Source organism: Eleutherodactylus coqui, unplaced genomic scaffold (genome assembly GCF_035609145.1).
Source record: "Eleutherodactylus coqui strain aEleCoq1 unplaced genomic scaffold, aEleCoq1.hap1 HAP1_SCAFFOLD_299, whole genome shotgun sequence".
In the NCBI taxonomy this organism is placed as follows: domain Eukaryota; kingdom Metazoa; phylum Chordata; class Amphibia; order Anura; family Eleutherodactylidae; genus Eleutherodactylus; species Eleutherodactylus coqui.
The window spans coordinates 76,721-93,846 of record NW_027101738.1 but is presented as its reverse complement, the minus strand read 5'-3'; the positions used below and the strand labels follow the sequence as shown (position 1 = coordinate 93,846).

The following is a 17,126-nucleotide window of genomic DNA, read 5'->3' as shown; positions in this document are numbered from 1 at the left end:
ACAGTTCAACCGCTCGATTACAGACCGCAGTCAATACAGTAAAGAAAGAAATGTGTCTGTTTAATGTAAACTTGCATGGAGCTCGTTTGTCAGCCACTGACTGACTGAATGCTGAAACGTGGTCTAACGTTACATGCACCACCAGGGATAAGGCCTTGCCTATAAGCATTCCCCAGCTGGCAAAAACGGAACCTCCCTGCCTATTCCTCACCATGGAAGAACGGAACCTACCTTTTTTTAAAAAAAAGAAAGCCACAGCAGCAGCCAACTAGATTTTGGTAGGCCGCTGTCTCCCCCTTGTGTGCTGCATAAAAAATGCACTCCACTAAAAATAACAATGATCCACGAAATAGAGCGTATGGAGAGAACGAGGCTTCTAGATGAGCCGTCAGGCTATGATAAATTGTATCACACCTGGGCGATATGGATAGATGCCCGGAGCTCACCCCTATTTACCAAGTGGTTACAGACAGGGACATGTGAGTAACACGTTTAAACCACAATTGTAAAGAGAAACAACAATTCCGGAGCCCGCCCCCCCCCCCCCCCTTTTTGTTTTATTTTCTCTTTCTCCCGTGTCATAGATACCTACCCTCCCTTACCACTCCCCCCCCCCCCTTACCCTCCCCTCATTCCCCTGTTTGTAGACCTTATAAAATATCACAGACAAACATGATATAGTTCAACTCGAAATTGATTTATTAAGTTTCATTGTCAAAGTTATTTTTACATTGCTTTGAGATAAGGCAAAAGTTTCCCCCCCTCCATGAAACCAATAAAACCTATATTGAATAAAATAAAAATGATGCAGTTACCGGTAGTTCTGCAGCTTCTTGGTGGAAATAAAGACCATCTCCCGTCTCCCAGCTGCAGCAGAGACTGACTGAAATGGCTGCCAAGCCCGGTATTAATGCTTCTAAATTGATGACATCACAAAGGAGTGACATCGTCAGCCTTCCAAACACCTGGCTCAATTGCATACAGTATGTATGTATGTATGCATGTATGTGAGTCTATCTATCTATCTATCTATCTATCTATCTATCTATCTATCTATCTATCTTTATTAATTATGTAGAATATAGATATGGATTATTTCTAATTTACAGATTTTGTAGATATAGATTAAAGATAGATTTAAGATTGTATGTGTGTGTGTATATGTGTGTATGTGTGTGTGTGTGTGTGTGTGTGTGTGTGTGTGTGTATGTATGTATGTATGTATGTATATATATATATATAATGTATATATGTAAAAAAAATATAAAATCTGTAGGTATGTATGTATGTATGGCGGGCGGGCAAAAAAGGCCTGCTGTATGTTTTTAAGTTCTTCGGATGACCATGCCGCTCTAATATTCTCCTTACTAGGGTCTACTAATGCTGGCCCAGGGGAAGGCAATAAAGCCCTATGGGGCCGAAGCCAATTTCCCTTATTTTAGGTAAAAAGTTTCCATCCGTCCCTACTCGAAATGCGGCTGGCCGAAGAGATCCCTCCAACCGACCGGCCGACGCACCTTCAGAGACAAACTAGTGCTTGCTTCTAGTGTCATCGCCGGCTTAACCCTCGTTTGTAGGGAGCTGACGAGTCCTGCAGCAGCAGGCTCTGCAAGCCTAGGATGCGTGAGCACGGTGCAAGAGGAAGGACTGAGGGTGTGAGGCTGGGCGCGGTTGAGAAGGCGTGGGGCGGGGCTATGGAAAGTTTTCATAGCTCTCCCAGCTGCCTGGGTGCATTGTGGGTGCGCCCAGAGTGCTGGCTGAGCGTGTTGCCTCAAGCCTTGGAAGTGGAGTTGGGCGGACCGGGCTACAGGTGAAACCCATTTCGGGTTATCGCTTCTCGGCCTTTTGGCTAAGATCAAGTGTAGTATCTGTTCTTATCAGTTTAATATCTGATACGTCCCCTATCTGGGGACCATATATTAAATGGATTTTTAGAACAGGGAGCTGGAAAAAGAGCTTGCTCTGTCCACTCCACGCATTGACCTGGTATTGCAGTACCTCCAGGACCGGTGCACCCCCTTTCCTACAGCAGTTTCCAAAAGCAGAAAAACAAAACTGACGAGCAAGAGGTGCAGCGCAGCTGTGGCGGCTGCTGCTACCACCACCCAAGCACTTTGATTGACACTCAGCCCGTCTGCTCGCAACATTGTATCCACTGAGCAGCTGCGTCTGCCAGAGTGTGCACAGCACAGGTACAACTGGAAGCAAAACAACACACACACCAGTTCATATGGCAGCCGCACTCTATAGTTCGTACCTACCGCTGCGCTAATAGCCAAGTTGGAAACATCGGGCAGGCACAGCGTATCCTGGCAGCCTGCGTCTGTATGCTTCACGTATTCGGGTCATGGGTGTATGTGCAGGGGGCCCGGAGCCCCAGGGGGCCCATAAAGTCTCTCTTCCCCACATTGTAAACCAATGCTATCAATGAAGCTTTATAGTTTGGGGGCCCAGTTCCAGACTTTGTACTCGGGCCCCGCAGCTTCAAGTTACACCTCCAGATCAGGATAATGCTAGGCCATTCCAACCAGCCTGTGTGTGTGACCTGCAGTCGCTGGTAGTCGAAAAGCGGCCGGCCCCGGATGCGCGCTTCAGAGTGGACAGACAGCAGCGGACCCCCAATCACACAGGCCCAAGGCTTGCTATGTAGCACGGAATACCTCATTGGACTGCAGCACTCCACGCGGGCTGAGATACACGCTCCACGTGGGATGGGCAGTATTCGTCCATGAAGATCCAGGCCAACGTTTAGAGATGGAGCAACACTCGGGGAGCAAAGAACTCCAACGAACGGACGTCTACTTTACAAGGATGTATTGCTTTATTCAATGCATGGACACAGAAACAGTTCAACCGCTCGATTACAGACCGCAGTCAATACAGTAAAGAAAGAAATGTGTCTGTTTAATGTAAACTTGCATGGAGCTCGTTTGTCAGCCACTGACTGACTGAATGCTGAAACGTGGTCTAACGTTACATGCACCACCAGGGATAAGGCCTTGCCTATAAGCATTCCCCAGCTGGCAAAAACGGAACCTCCCTGCCTATTCCTCACCATGGAAGAACGGAACCTACCTTTTTTTAAAAAAAAGAAAGCCACAGCAGCAGCCAACTAGATTTTGGTAGGCCGCTGTCTCCCCCTTGTGTGCTGCATAAAAAATGCACTCCACTAAAAATAACAATGATCCACGAAATAGAGCGTATGGAGAGAACGAGGCTTCTAGATGAGCCGTCAGGCTATGATAAATTGTATCACACCTGGGCGATATGGATAGATGCCCGGAGCTCACCCCTATTTACCAAGTGGTTACAGACAGGGACATGTGAGTAACACGTTTAAACCACAATTGTAAAGAGAAACAACAATTCCGGAGCCCGCCCCCCCCCCCCCCCTTTTTGTTTTATTTTCTCTTTCTCCCGTGTCATAGATACCTACCCTCCCTTACCACTCCCCCCCCCCCTTACCCTCCCCTCATTCCCCTGTTTGTAGACCTTATAAAATATCACAGACAAACATGATATAGTTCAACTCGAAATTGATTTATTAAGTTTCATTGTCAAAGTTATTTTTACATTGCTTTGAGATAAGGCAAAAGTTTCCCCCCCTCCATGAAACCAATAAAACCTATATTGAATAAAATAAAAATGATGCAGTTACCGGTAGTTCTGCAGCTTCTTGGTGGAAATAAAGACCATCTCCCGTCTCCCAGCTGCAGCAGAGACTGACTGAAATGGCTGCCAAGCCCGGTATTAATGCTTCTAAATTGATGACATCACAAAGGAGTGACATCGTCAGCCTTCCAAACACCTGGCTCAATTGCATACAGTATGTATGTATGTATGCATGTATGTGAGTCTATCTATCTATCTATCTATCTATCTATCTATCTATCTATCTATCTTTATTAATTATGTAGAATATAGATATGGATTATTTCTAATTTACAGATTTTGTAGATATAGATTAAAGATAGATTTAAGATTGTATGTGTGTGTGTATATGTGTGTATGTGTGTGTGTGTGTGTGTGTATGTATGTATGTATGTATGTATATATATATATATATATATAATGTATATATGTAAAAAAAATATAAAATCTGTAGGTATGTATGTATGTATGGCGGGCGGGCAAAAAAGGCCTGCTGTATGTTTTTAAGTTCTTCGGATGACCATGCCGCTCTAATATTCTCCTTACTAGGGTCTACTAATGCTGGCCCAGGGGAAGGCAATAAAGCCCTATGGGGCCGAAGCCAATTTCCCTTATTTTAGGTAAAAAGTTTCCATCCGTCCCTACTCGAAATGCGGCTGGCCGAAGAGATCCCTCCAACCGACCGGCCGACGCACCTTCAGAGACAAACTAGTGCTTGCTTCTAGTGTCATCGCCGGCTTAACCCTCGTTTGTAGGGAGCTGACGAGTCCTGCAGCAGCAGGCTCTGCAAGCCTAGGATGCGTGAGCACGGTGCAAGAGGAAGGACTGAGGGTGTGAGGCTGGGCGCGGTTGAGAAGGCGTGGGGCGGGGCTATGGAAAGTTCTACTAGCTCTCCCAGCTGCCTGGGTGCATTGTGGGTGCGCCCAGAGTGCTGGCTGAGCGTGTTGCCTCAAGCCTTGGAAGTGGAGTTGGGCGGACCGGGCTACAGGTGAAACCCATTTCGGGTTATCGCTTCTCGGCCTTTTGGCTAAGATCAAGTGTAGTATCTGTTCTTATCAGTTTAATATCTGATACGTCCCCTATCTGGGGACCATATATTAAATGGATTTTTAGAACAGGGAGCTGGAAAAAGAGCTTGCTCTGTCCACTCCACGCATTGACCTGGTATTGCAGTACCTCCAGGACCGGTGCACCCCCTTTCCTACAGCAGTTTCCAAAAGCAGAAAAACAAAACTGACGAGCAAGAGGTGCAGCGCAGCTGTGGCGGCTGCTGCTACCACCACCCAAGCACTTTGATTGACACTCAGCCCGTCTGCTCGCAACATTGTATCCACTGAGCAGCTGCGTCTGCCAGAGTGTGCACAGCACAGGTACAACTGGAAGCAAAACAACACACACACCAGTTCATATGGCAGCCGCACTCTATAGTTCGTACCTACCGCTGCGCTAATAGCCAAGTTGGAAACATCGGGCAGGCACAGCGTATCCTGGCAGCCTGCGTCTGTATGCTTCACGTATTCGGGTCATGGGTGTATGTGCAGGGGGCCCGGAGCCCCAGGGGGCCCATAAAGTCTCTCTTCCCCACATTGTAAACCAATGCTATCAATGAAGCTTTATAGTTTGGGGGCCCAGTTCCAGACTTTGTACTCGGGCCCCGCAGCTTCAAGTTACACCTCCAGATCAGGATAATGCTAGGCCATTCCAACCAGCCTGTGTGTGTGACCTGCAGTCGCTGGTAGTCGAAAAGCGGCCGGCCCCGGATGCGCGCTTCAGAGTGGACAGACAGCAGCGGACCCCCAATCACACAGGCCCAAGGCTTGCTATGTAGCACGGAATACCTCATTGGACTGCAGCACTCCACGCGGGCTGAGATACACGCTCCACGTGGGATGGGCAGTATTCGTCCATGAAGATCCAGGCCAACGTTTAGAGATGGAGCAACACTCGGGGAGCAAAGAACTCCAACGAACGGACGTCTACTTTACAAGGATGTATTGCTTTATTCAATGCATGGACACAGAAACAGTTCAACCGCTCGATTACAGACCGCAGTCAATACAGTAAAGAAAGAAATGTGTCTGTTTAATGTAAACTTGCATGGAGCTCGTTTGTCAGCCACTGACTGACTGAATGCTGAAACGTGGTCTAACGTTACATGCACCACCAGGGATAAGGCCTTGCCTATAAGCATTCCCCAGCTGGCAAAAACGGAACCTCCCTGCCTATTCCTCACCATGGAAGAACGGAACCTACCTTTTTTTAAAAAAAAGAAAGCCACAGCAGCAGCCAACTAGATTTTGGTAGGCCGCTGTCTCCCCCTTGTGTGCTGCATAAAAAATGCACTCCACTAAAAATAACAATGATCCACGAAATAGAGCGTATGGAGAGAACGAGGCTTCTAGATGAGCCGTCAGGCTATGATAAATTGTATCACACCTGGGCGATATGGATAGATGCCCGGAGCTCACCCCTATTTACCAAGTGGTTACAGACAGGGACATGTGAGTAACACGTTTAAACCACAATTGTAAAGAGAAACAACAATTCCGGAGCCCGCCCCCCCCCCCCCCCCTTTTTGTTTTATTTTCTCTTTCTCCCGTGTCATAGATACCTACCCTCCCTTACCACTCCCCCCCCCCTTACCCTCCCCTCATTCCCCTGTTTGTAGACCTTATAAAATATCACAGACAAACATGATATAGTTCAACTCGAAATTGATTTATTAAGTTTCATTGTCAAAGTTATTTTTACATTGCTTTGAGATAAGGCAAAAGTTTCCCCCCCTCCATGAAACCAATAAAACCTATATTGAATAAAATAAAAATGATGCAGTTACCGGTAGTTCTGCAGCTTCTTGGTGGAAATAAAGACCATCTCCCGTCTCCCAGCTGCAGCAGAGACTGACTGAAATGGCTGCCAAGCCCGGTATTAATGCTTCTAAATTGATGACATCACAAAGGAGTGACATCGTCAGCCTTCCAAACACCTGGCTCAATTGCATACAGTATGTATGTATGTATGCATGTATGTGAGTCTATCTATCTATCTATCTATCTATCTATCTATCTATCTATCTATCTATCTTTATTAATTATGTAGAATATAGATATGGATTATTTCTAATTTACAGATTTTGTAGATATAGATTAAAGATAGATTTAAGATTGTATGTGTGTGTGTATATGTGTGTATGTGTGTGTGTGTGTGTGTGTGTGTATGTATGTATGTATGTATGTATGTATGTATATATATATATATATAATGTATATATGTAAAAAAAATATAAAATCTGTAGGTATGTATGTATGTATGGCGGGCGGGCAAAAAAGGCCTGCTGTATGTTTTTAAGTTCTTCGGATGACCATGCCGCTCTAATATTCTCCTTACTAGGGTCTACTAATGCTGGCCCAGGGGAAGGCAATAAAGCCCTATGGGGCCGAAGCCAATTTCCCTTATTTTAGGTAAAAAGTTTCCATCCGTCCCTACTCGAAATGCGGCTGGCCGAAGAGATCCCTCCAACCGACCGGCCGACGCACCTTCAGAGACAAACTAGTGCTTGCTTCTAGTGTCATCGCCGGCTTAACCCTCGTTTGTAGGGAGCTGACGAGTCCTGCAGCAGCAGGCTCTGCAAGCCTAGGATGCGTGAGCACGGTGCAAGAGGAAGGACTGAGGGTGTGAGGCTGGGCGCGGTTGAGAAGGCGTGGGGCGGGGCTATGGAAAGTTCTACTAGCTCTCCCAGCTGCCTGGGTGCATTGTGGGTGCGCCCAGAGTGCTGGCTGAGCGTGTTGCCTCAAGCCTTGGAAGTGGAGTTGGGCGGACCGGGCTACAGGTGAAACCCATTTCGGGTTATCGCTTCTCGGCCTTTTGGCTCAGATCAAGTGTAAGGCTCGGTCTGTGCTGGAGGAGCGATCTGGGTGCGCCCAGTTTTTTTGCTTGGAGCGGCATCTTTTTCCTGTGGTTTTTGGACCGACAGCTGACCCCTGAAAATGTTTGGCATGAAGAATTCCATACGCTTTGAAGTTGCGCCAGGAGATTACAACAAGAACACTGTCGTCTTTATCGTCAGAGATATTCTCCTGGAGAAGATGAAGGTTCCTAAAGCAGCCATCTACAGCGTGCAGGACTTTCCACGGCAGGGTATGTACGATGTGACTTTTACAGAGGAACATATCTGCCTAAATGTTTATGAATGGCTCAGAAAGCACAAGGACATTGACTTGTTGGATGGAGTTAGGATCACTCCGTTGTTTGGCATCCACGAAAAGCCAGTTTTGGTGCATGTCTACAACCCCTTCACTGAGGTTGAACTAGTTAAAAGCTTTTTAAGAAGATATTGCGACCAGGTGAGGGGTGGAGACAAGCAGATGAACATTTTAGGCATATTCAACTGCAAGTACAAGTTCTATTGCAGATTTAGACAGAGTGCAGACAGCATTGGAGGTGTGAAGCACCCACCGGCCAACTTCACAATTGCTGGACATAGAGGCTATTTGTCTTATCCGGGGCAACCCACTTACTGCCGCAATTGCTTCGAGTTTGGGCATGTAAAAACTGAATGCACGAAAGGGCAAGTATGCAGAAACTGCCAGGAAGAGGGTCATCACGCTGGTAATTGCCCGCAACCAAAGCGGTGTGACTTTTGTGGCTCTAGCGATCATATGTTTAAAGATTGCACTGCGAGCATAAGGCCCAGAATGGGAGGAGAGAGGGAAGAGGTGCCAGAGCAGGAGAGAGCTGGTAAATCTCCTGGCATACAGAGGAAGGTTGAAAACCCCAAAAGTGTGCAGGCTGAAGCTGCAGGGCCTGCTGAGGTATCTGGAGCCGTAGGGGCCCCAAAAGTGTCTGAGGTTCCAAAAACGTCTGAGACTGCAAAATTGTCTGAGGCCACAAAAACTGAAACTGCAAAAATATCTTGGGCTGCAGTGGCTGCTAAGGCACCTGTGGAGGCTGGAGTGTCTGGAGCTGCTAGGGCACCAGTGGTTGCTAAAGTGTCCAAAGCAACTAAAATGTCCAGAGCAACTAAAGCGCCGGTGGCAAGTAAAACGCCTGTAGTTTCCAAACCACCTGAGGTCGTTAAAGTGTCTGAGGCAGCAGAAATGCCTGAAGCTGTGGAGGTATCTGAGGCCCAGGTGTCTAAGATAATTAGACACCTGGAGGAAGTAATTGAAGGGGTGGAGAGTCCAGTACATCCCTCAGACCCAGAGAACATTGCAAGCTTCTCCTCACCAGAGACTTCCCTGTGTAAGAGGGAGGGTGGTGGGGATTCTGAAAGCTCAAGTGATGAAGAGTTCGCAAAAGTGGTGGGGGACTCTGCTAAAAAACGAAAGTGTGAGAGGAGTAAAGAAAAACCCATGGAAACCGGCGACCCGCTGGAAAAAGTGGCGCAGGACCTTGTCCTTACTACTGATAGTGGTGAAGACTTATAAATGAATCTTTGCATAGGGTACTCACCCTGATGTATTTAAGCAGTATGAAAATGAGGATGTAATATGGGTTTTACCATTTGCTCACAAAATGTCCGGGTGTTTACCAGTAGGGCCAGGAGGACGGCCATACTGAGTTTTCTCAGACAGGAGAATGCGGATGTGTACTGTCTGCAAGAATGTGGGATTACTGGTGATATAAAGCCTGATGAATGGCCTTGTGGGACATGTATATGGTCTGGCAGTAAAACCAACAGAAATGATGGGGTAGGCATATTGCTTAAGTCGGGGGAGGTGCAGCTAGACAGCTACACAGTAATTGAGGTGGGGAGGTGTCTGTCAGCGGTACTGATATATAAAAACACGAAGTTTTTGTTAGTTAATATTTATGCTCCCAGCAGTAAGAATGAGAGAAAACTTTTATTTGAAAAAATTAAATTGTTTATTCAGGGCAGAATGCCAGTAATTATAGTCGGTGATGTGAACTGCGACCTGGACAAGAAGGCTTTTGATTTGTCTGGGAAGGTTTTGTCAGAGATTGTTTCTGATTATAGGTTGCAAGATATGCAGATTTTATGTAACATTAACCCCAAATTATGTACGTACCATGCTGATAGAGGGGGCCTTCATTCCCGGTTGGATTATTGTTTTGTTTCAGAGAATATCATACCGTTAAGTTACCAACAAAAACCAGTTATTTTTTCGGATCATGAGTGTTTGCTGTGTGGTGTGGATGTGAATGTGAGAGGGGTACATGGGAGGGGGCTGTGGAAACTCAATATAAGTCATCTGGAGAGTGAGGATGTGAGAAAGGAGTATGAGTGTCTGTATAACAGGTGGTGTGAGAGGAAAAACAAGTTTGCTAATATTCTGCAGTGGTGGGATTGGGTAAAAAAGAAGACTAAAGCATATTTCAAGTCTTTGGGATATAAACTGGCAGCAAGAAGGCGGGAGGAGTACACAAAACTAAACACACGTCTAAGTTTTTTGGAGAGAATGAGAGAGAATGGTGTGGATGTGCAGGATGAGTTGGTGAGTGTGAGGAGAGAAATTAATAGGTATATGACAGAAAAAGGCAGAAGCATCATATACAGGGCCAAACTGGAAAAGATGGAGTATGGAGAGAAATGCTCTAGGTTTTTCTTTAAAAAGGTCTTTGCAAAGAAACCAACAATAGAGGTGGTGGCGAAAGAGGATGGATGTGAGGTGAGTGGGGATGGTGTGAGTGAGGAAGTGGCTGCGTTCTATGAGGATCTGTATGCGGTGAAAGAGAGGGATGAGAGTTTGGAGAGTGAGGTGCTGAGTGTGCTAGAGAGTAAGCTTGGAGAGGGAGAGAGAGCGTCTGTGATGAGAGACATATCTATGGATGAGGTGGAGAGAGTGGTACAAGGAATGGCTGTGAATAAGACGCCTGGTGAGGATGGGTTGCCTGTGGAATTCTATCGTCTGTTGTGGAAGGTGGTGGGAGTGGATGTGTGTGCGGTGTGTAAGTATATGTGGGAGAATGTGGAAGTGGCTGAGAGTATGCGTGGGGGAGTGATTGTGTTGATACCAAAAAAAGGAAGCCTGAAAAGTCTGAAAAATTGGAGGCCCATCACGTTACTTAACTGTGATTACAAGATTTATGCGAAGATAGTGGCCAACAGAATGAGAGATGTGGTTGAATGTGTGGTGAGTGAAGAGCAATTTTGTGCGGTGCCTGGTAGAAGAGTGCAAGAGAGTCTGGTGTTGTTGAGAGATGTGTTGTGGGATTGTAAGAGTAGAGAGAAGAGTGTGTATGTTGTGTCTATAGACTTTGAAAAGGCGTATGATAGATTGTCTCATAGTTTTTTGTTTAGAGTGTTGTTACGAATGGGTTTCCCGAGTGATTTTGTGTGGAGAGTTCAGAGTTTGTATAATGGAATGTATAGCAGAGTGTTGGTGAATGGATGTGTGGGGAGAAAGGTGAATGGATGTTCTGGGGTGCGGCAGGGCTGTCCGCTGTCCGCAGTCGCCTTTATCTGTGCGATTGAGCCATTGTTGTGCCTGTTGAGAAAGGACAAAGTTGTGAGAGGGATTCATATTCCAGGAAGTGGTGGGAAAGAGTTAAAAGTGTGTGCGTATATGGATGATGTGTGTGTGGTGTGCGAGTCAGAGAGTGCTGTGCGTAGAGTCAAGTTGTTAGCGTCTATTTTTTGTGGTGCGTCTGCTTTTAGAGTGAATTGGTCAAAGAGTGAATGTAAAGTATTTGGGGAGGTAGGTGGAGTGAGAGATTTAGGTTTGAATGTAGTGTCTGGGCCAATGAAAATTCTGGGGGTCATGTTTAATGACTCTGTGGATGGTAAAGAGAGTTGGGAGGCAGCAAAGGAAAGAGTGGAGAAACGGTTGACCTTCTGGAGGATGAGAGATCTTAGTCTCCTGGGAAAAATAGTAGTGATCAAGAGTATTGTTCTGCCAATCTTTTTGTATGTGGCAATGATCTTCCCGCCTGACTATATGAGGCTCAGGAGTTTAAATAGGATTCTATTTGTTTTTTTCTGGGGATCTAAGATGGAGCGCTTGAAAAGAGAGACTGTGGTGAAGAACTGGAGGAATGGTGGTATGAGTTTCCCGAACCTAGAAGTTTATTTTGGAGTGAATGGATTAGTTTTTTTATTGGCTGTGATTGAGAGAGAGAGAAAGGTGTCGTGTATGATGAGATATTTGGCTGGGCGACTGTTTGTAAGGTTAAAGTGGTGCAGGAATGACTTGAGTAAGCCTGTTGCATTCGTGGTTCCAAAGTGGTATGAGTGGATTGTAAAGTTTGTAGAGAAGTATGAGTTGAGTGAAGTGGAAGTGAGTATGCTCCGAAATAAACGTCTGCTTGTGAGAATGATTGAGAGTAGGGAAAGGGTGAGTGAGATAAATCTGGTTGGTGGAAGGAATGTGCAGAGAGTATGGGCGAAAGTGAGAATGGATGGAATGACTGGCAGACAGAAAGAAATTGTATGGCAGAGCTTGCATGGCGTACTACCTGTGAGAGAATTCCAGAGGAGTAGAGGTCTGATAGCAAGAGAGACCTGTCCTAGAGTCCAGTGTGGAGGCAGCGAGAGCATAGTCCACTTATTCTGGAATTGTGCCTATGCCCAGAAAGTGGTGAAAAAATTAGGACCGCTCTGTAAAGAGTTAACAGGCATTCAGTTTCTATCTTTTGAGGTACTGATGTTTGGATTAGGTGCGAGTGATGGAGTGAAAGAAAGATTGTTGTGGTTGTTTTTGTCATGTGTGAAAGAAGTGCTGTGGGATGTGAGGAACGTGTATGTGTATAAAAGAGAAGAGCTGAGTGTGAATGCGAGTGTAAGAATGGTGCTAGGGAAGTTATTCATATGCTACCTATGGGATAAGAGGAGGAGGGGGGTGGATGCGGAGGGCGTTTGGAAGGTGAAGAAGTGGATTCAACTTGTTGGATTGTAAAAATAATGTTTTTTCTTTGTGATATTGTTTTTTGTTACTGTGAAAAATAAGAACAGTAATAAAGCCTGATGATGAAAGGGATGAACGTTGCAGTAAATATGCAATGACAGTTTACTTGAAAGTAAAGTAAAGTAAGTTTTCAACCCAATCTGAGGGTATAAAAAAAAAAAAATAAAAAAAAAAAAAAAATCTGTTCTTATCAGTTTAATATCTGATACGTCCCCTATCTGGGGACCATATATTAAATGGATTTTTAGAACAGGGAGCTGGAAAAAGAGCTTGCTCTGTCCACTCCACGCATTGACCTGGTATTGCAGTACCTCCAGGACCGGTGCACCCCCTTTCCTACAGCAGTTTCCAAAAGCAGAAAAACAAAACTGACGAGCAAGAGGTGCAGCGCAGCTGTGGCGGCTGCTGCTACCACCACCCAAGCACTTTGATTGACACTCAGCCCGTCTGCTCGCAACATTGTATCCACTGAGCAGCTGCGTCTGCCAGAGTGTGCACAGCACAGGTACAACTGGAAGCAAAACAACACACACACCAGTTCATATGGCAGCCGCACTCTATAGTTCGTACCTACCGCTGCGCTAATAGCCAAGTTGGAAACATCGGGCAGGCACAGCGTATCCTGGCAGCCTGCGTCTGTATGCTTCACGTATTCGGGTCATGGGTGTATGTGCAGGGGGCCCGGAGCCCCAGGGGGCCCATAAAGTCTCTCTTCCCCACATTGTAAACCAATGCTATCAATGAAGCTTTATAGTTTGGGGGCCCAGTTCCAGACTTTGTACTCGGGCCCCGCAGCTTCAAGTTACACCTCCAGATCAGGATAATGCTAGGCCATTCCAACCAGCCTGTGTGTGTGACCTGCAGTCGCTGGTAGTCGAAAAGCGGCCGGCCCCGGATGCGCGCTTCAGAGTGGACAGACAGCAGCGGACCCCCAATCACACAGGCCCAAGGCTTGCTATGTAGCACGGAATACCTCATTGGACTGCAGCACTCCACGCGGGCTGAGATACACGCTCCACGTGGGATGGGCAGTATTCGTCCATGAAGATCCAGGCCAACGTTTAGAGATGGAGCAACACTCGGGGAGCAAAGAACTCCAACGAACGGACGTCTACTTTACAAGGATGTATTGCTTTATTCAATGCATGGACACAGAAACAGTTCAACCGCTCGATTACAGACCGCAGTCAATACAGTAAAGAAAGAAATGTGTCTGTTTAATGTAAACTTGCATGGAGCTCGTTTGTCAGCCACTGACTGACTGAATGCTGAAACGTGGTCTAACGTTACATGCACCACCAGGGATAAGGCCTTGCCTATAAGCATTCCCCAGCTGGCAAAAACGGAACCTCCCTGCCTATTCCTCACCATGGAAGAACGGAACCTACCTTTTTTTAAAAAAAAGAAAGCCACAGCAGCAGCCAACTAGATTTTGGTAGGCCGCTGTCTCCCCCTTGTGTGCTGCATAAAAAATGCACTCCACTAAAAATAACAATGATCCACGAAATAGAGCGTATGGAGAGAACGAGGCTTCTAGATGAGCCGTCAGGCTATGATAAATTGTATCACACCTGGGCGATATGGATAGATGCCCGGAGCTCACCCCTATTTACCAAGTGGTTACAGACAGGGACATGTGAGTAACACGTTTAAACCACAATTGTAAAGAGAAACAACAATTCCGGAGCCCGCCCCCCCCCCCCCCCTTTTTGTTTTATTTTCTCTTTCTCCCGTGTCATAGATACCTACCCTCCCTTACCACTCCCCCCCCCCCTTACCCTCCCCTCATTCCCCTGTTTGTAGACCTTATAAAATATCACAGACAAACATGATATAGTTCAACTCGAAATTGATTTATTAAGTTTCATTGTCAAAGTTATTTTTACATTGCTTTGAGATAAGGCAAAAGTTTCCCCCCCTCCATGAAACCAATAAAACCTATATTGAATAAAATAAAAATGATGCAGTTACCGGTAGTTCTGCAGCTTCTTGGTGGAAATAAAGACCATCTCCCGTCTCCCAGCTGCAGCAGAGACTGACTGAAATGGCTGCCAAGCCCGGTATTAATGCTTCTAAATTGATGACATCACAAAGGAGTGACATCGTCAGCCTTCCAAACACCTGGCTCAATTGCATACAGTATGTATGTATGTATGCATGTATGTGAGTCTGTCTATCTATCTATCTATCTATCTATCTATCTATCTATCTATCTATCTATCTATCTATCTATCTTTATTAATTATGTAGAATATAGATATGGATTATTTCTAATTTACAGATTTTGTAGATATAGATTAAAGATAGATTTAAGATTGTATGTGTGTGTGTATATGTGTGTATGTGTGTGTGTGTGTGTGTGTGTGTGTGTGTGTGTGTGTGTGTATGTATGTATGTATGTATGTATATATATATATATAATGTATATATGTAAAAAAAATATAAAATCTGTAGGTATGTATGTATGTATGGCGGGCGGGCAAAAAAGGCCTGCTGTATGTTTTTAAGTTCTTCGGATGACCATGCCGCTCTAATATTCTCCTTACTAGGGTCTACTAATGCTGGCCCAGGGGAAGGCAATAAAGCCCTATGGGGCCGAAGCCAATTTCCCTTATTTTAGGTAAAAAGTTTCCATCCGTCCCTACTCGAAATGCGGCTGGCCGAAGAGATCCCTCCAACCGACCGGCCGACGCACCTTCAGAGACAAACTAGTGCTTGCTTCTAGTGTCATCGCCGGCTTAACCCTCGTTTGTAGGGAGCTGACGAGTCCTGCAGCAGCAGGCTCTGCAAGCCTAGGATGCGTGAGCACGGTGCAAGAGGAAGGACTGAGGGTGTGAGGCTGGGCGCGGTTGAGAAGGCGTGGGGCGGGGCTATGGAAAGTTTTCATAGCTCTCCCAGCTGCCTGGGTGCATTGTGGGTGCGCCCAGAGTGCTGGCTGAGCGTGTTGCCTCAAGCCTTGGAAGTGGAGTTGGGCGGACCGGGCTACAGGTGAAACCCATTTCGGGTTATCGCTTCTCGGCCTTTTGGCTAAGATCAAGTGTAGTATCTGTTCTTATCAGTTTAATATCTGATACGTCCCCTATCTGGGGACCATATATTAAATGGATTTTTAGAACAGGGAGCTGGAAAAAGAGCTTGCTCTGTCCACTCCACGCATTGACCTGGTATTGCAGTACCTCCAGGACCGGTGCACCCCCTTTCCTACAGCAGTTTCCAAAAGCAGAAAAACAAAACTGACGAGCAAGAGGTGCAGCGCAGCTGTGGCGGCTGCTGCTACCACCACCCAAGCACTTTGATTGACACTCAGCCCGTCTGCTCGCAACATTGTATCCACTGAGCAGCTGCGTCTGCCAGAGTGTGCACAGCACAGGTACAACTGGAAGCAAAACAACACACACACCAGTTCATATGGCAGCCGCACTCTATAGTTCGTACCTACCGCTGCGCTAATAGCCAAGTTGGAAACATCGGGCAGGCACAGCGTATCCTGGCAGCCTGCGTCTGTATGCTTCACGTATTCGGGTCATGGGTGTATGTGCAGGGGGCCCGGAGCCCCAGGGGGCCCATAAAGTCTCTCTTCCCCACATTGTAAACCAATGCTATCAATGAAGCTTTATAGTTTGGGGGCCCAGTTCCAGACTTTGTACTCGGGCCCCGCAGCTTCAAGTTACACCTCCAGATCAGGATAATGCTAGGCCATTCCAACCAGCCTGTGTGTGTGACCTGCAGTCGCTGGTAGTCGAAAAGCGGCCGGCCCCGGATGCGCGCTTCAGAGTGGACAGACAGCAGCGGACCCCCAATCACACAGGCCCAAGGCTTGCTATGTAGCACGGAATACCTCATTGGACTGCAGCACTCCACGCGGGCTGAGATACACGCTCCACGTGGGATGGGCAGTATTCGTCCATGAAGATCCAGGCCAACGTTTAGAGATGGAGCAACACTCGGGGAGCAAAGAACTCCAACGAACGGACGTCTACTTTACAAGGATGTATTGCTTTATTCAATGCATGGACACAGAAACAGTTCAACCGCTCGATTACAGACCGCAGTCAATACAGTAAAGAAAGAAATGTGTCTGTTTAATGTAAACTTGCATGGAGCTCGTTTGTCAGCCACTGACTGACTGAATGCTGAAACGTGGTCTAACGTTACATGCACCACCAGGGATAAGGCCTTGCCTATAAGCATTCCCCAGCTGGCAAAAACGGAACCTCCCTGCCTATTCCTCACCATGGAAGAACGGAACCTACCTTTTTTTAAAAAAAAGAAAGCCACAGCAGCAGCCAACTAGATTTTGGTAGGCCGCTGTCTCCCCCTTGTGTGCTGCATAAAAAATGCACTCCACTAAAAATAACAATGATCCACGAAATAGAGCGTATGGAGAGAACGAGGCTTCTAGATGAGCCGTCAGGCTATGATAAATTGTATCACACCTGGGCATATGGATAGATGCCCGGAGCTCACCCCTATTTACCAAGTGGTTACAGACAGGGACATGTGAGTAACACGTTTAAACCACAATTGTAAAGAGAAACAACAATTCCGGAGCCCGCCCCCCCCCCCCCCCTTTTTGTTTTATTTTCTCTTTCTCCCGTGTCATAGATACCT

The 17,126-nt window shown here is 46.4% G+C and overlaps 3 non-coding genes and 1 pseudogene across 3 annotated transcripts; all 4 read left to right on the top strand.

Annotated features, from left to right (window-relative positions):
- Nucleotides 1-1,829: 1,829 nt before the first annotated feature.
- On the top strand, nucleotides 1,830-2,020 carry LOC136590959 (U2 spliceosomal RNA). The gene has a single exon (XR_010787824.1). It is a non-coding gene; the product is annotated as a U2 spliceosomal RNA (small nuclear RNA).
- A 2,638-nt stretch (nucleotides 2,021-4,658) lies between these two features.
- On the top strand, nucleotides 4,659-4,849 carry LOC136590958 (U2 spliceosomal RNA). Its single transcript, XR_010787823.1, has one exon. It is a non-coding gene; the product is annotated as a U2 spliceosomal RNA (small nuclear RNA).
- A 7,789-nt stretch (nucleotides 4,850-12,638) lies between these two features.
- Nucleotides 12,639-12,848, top strand: LOC136590986 (U2 spliceosomal RNA; annotated as a pseudogene).
- A 2,674-nt stretch (nucleotides 12,849-15,522) lies between these two features.
- LOC136590957 (U2 spliceosomal RNA) lies at nucleotides 15,523-15,713 on the top strand. Its single transcript, XR_010787822.1, has one exon. It is a non-coding gene; the product is annotated as a U2 spliceosomal RNA (small nuclear RNA).
- Nucleotides 15,714-17,126: the final 1,413 nt, after the last annotated feature.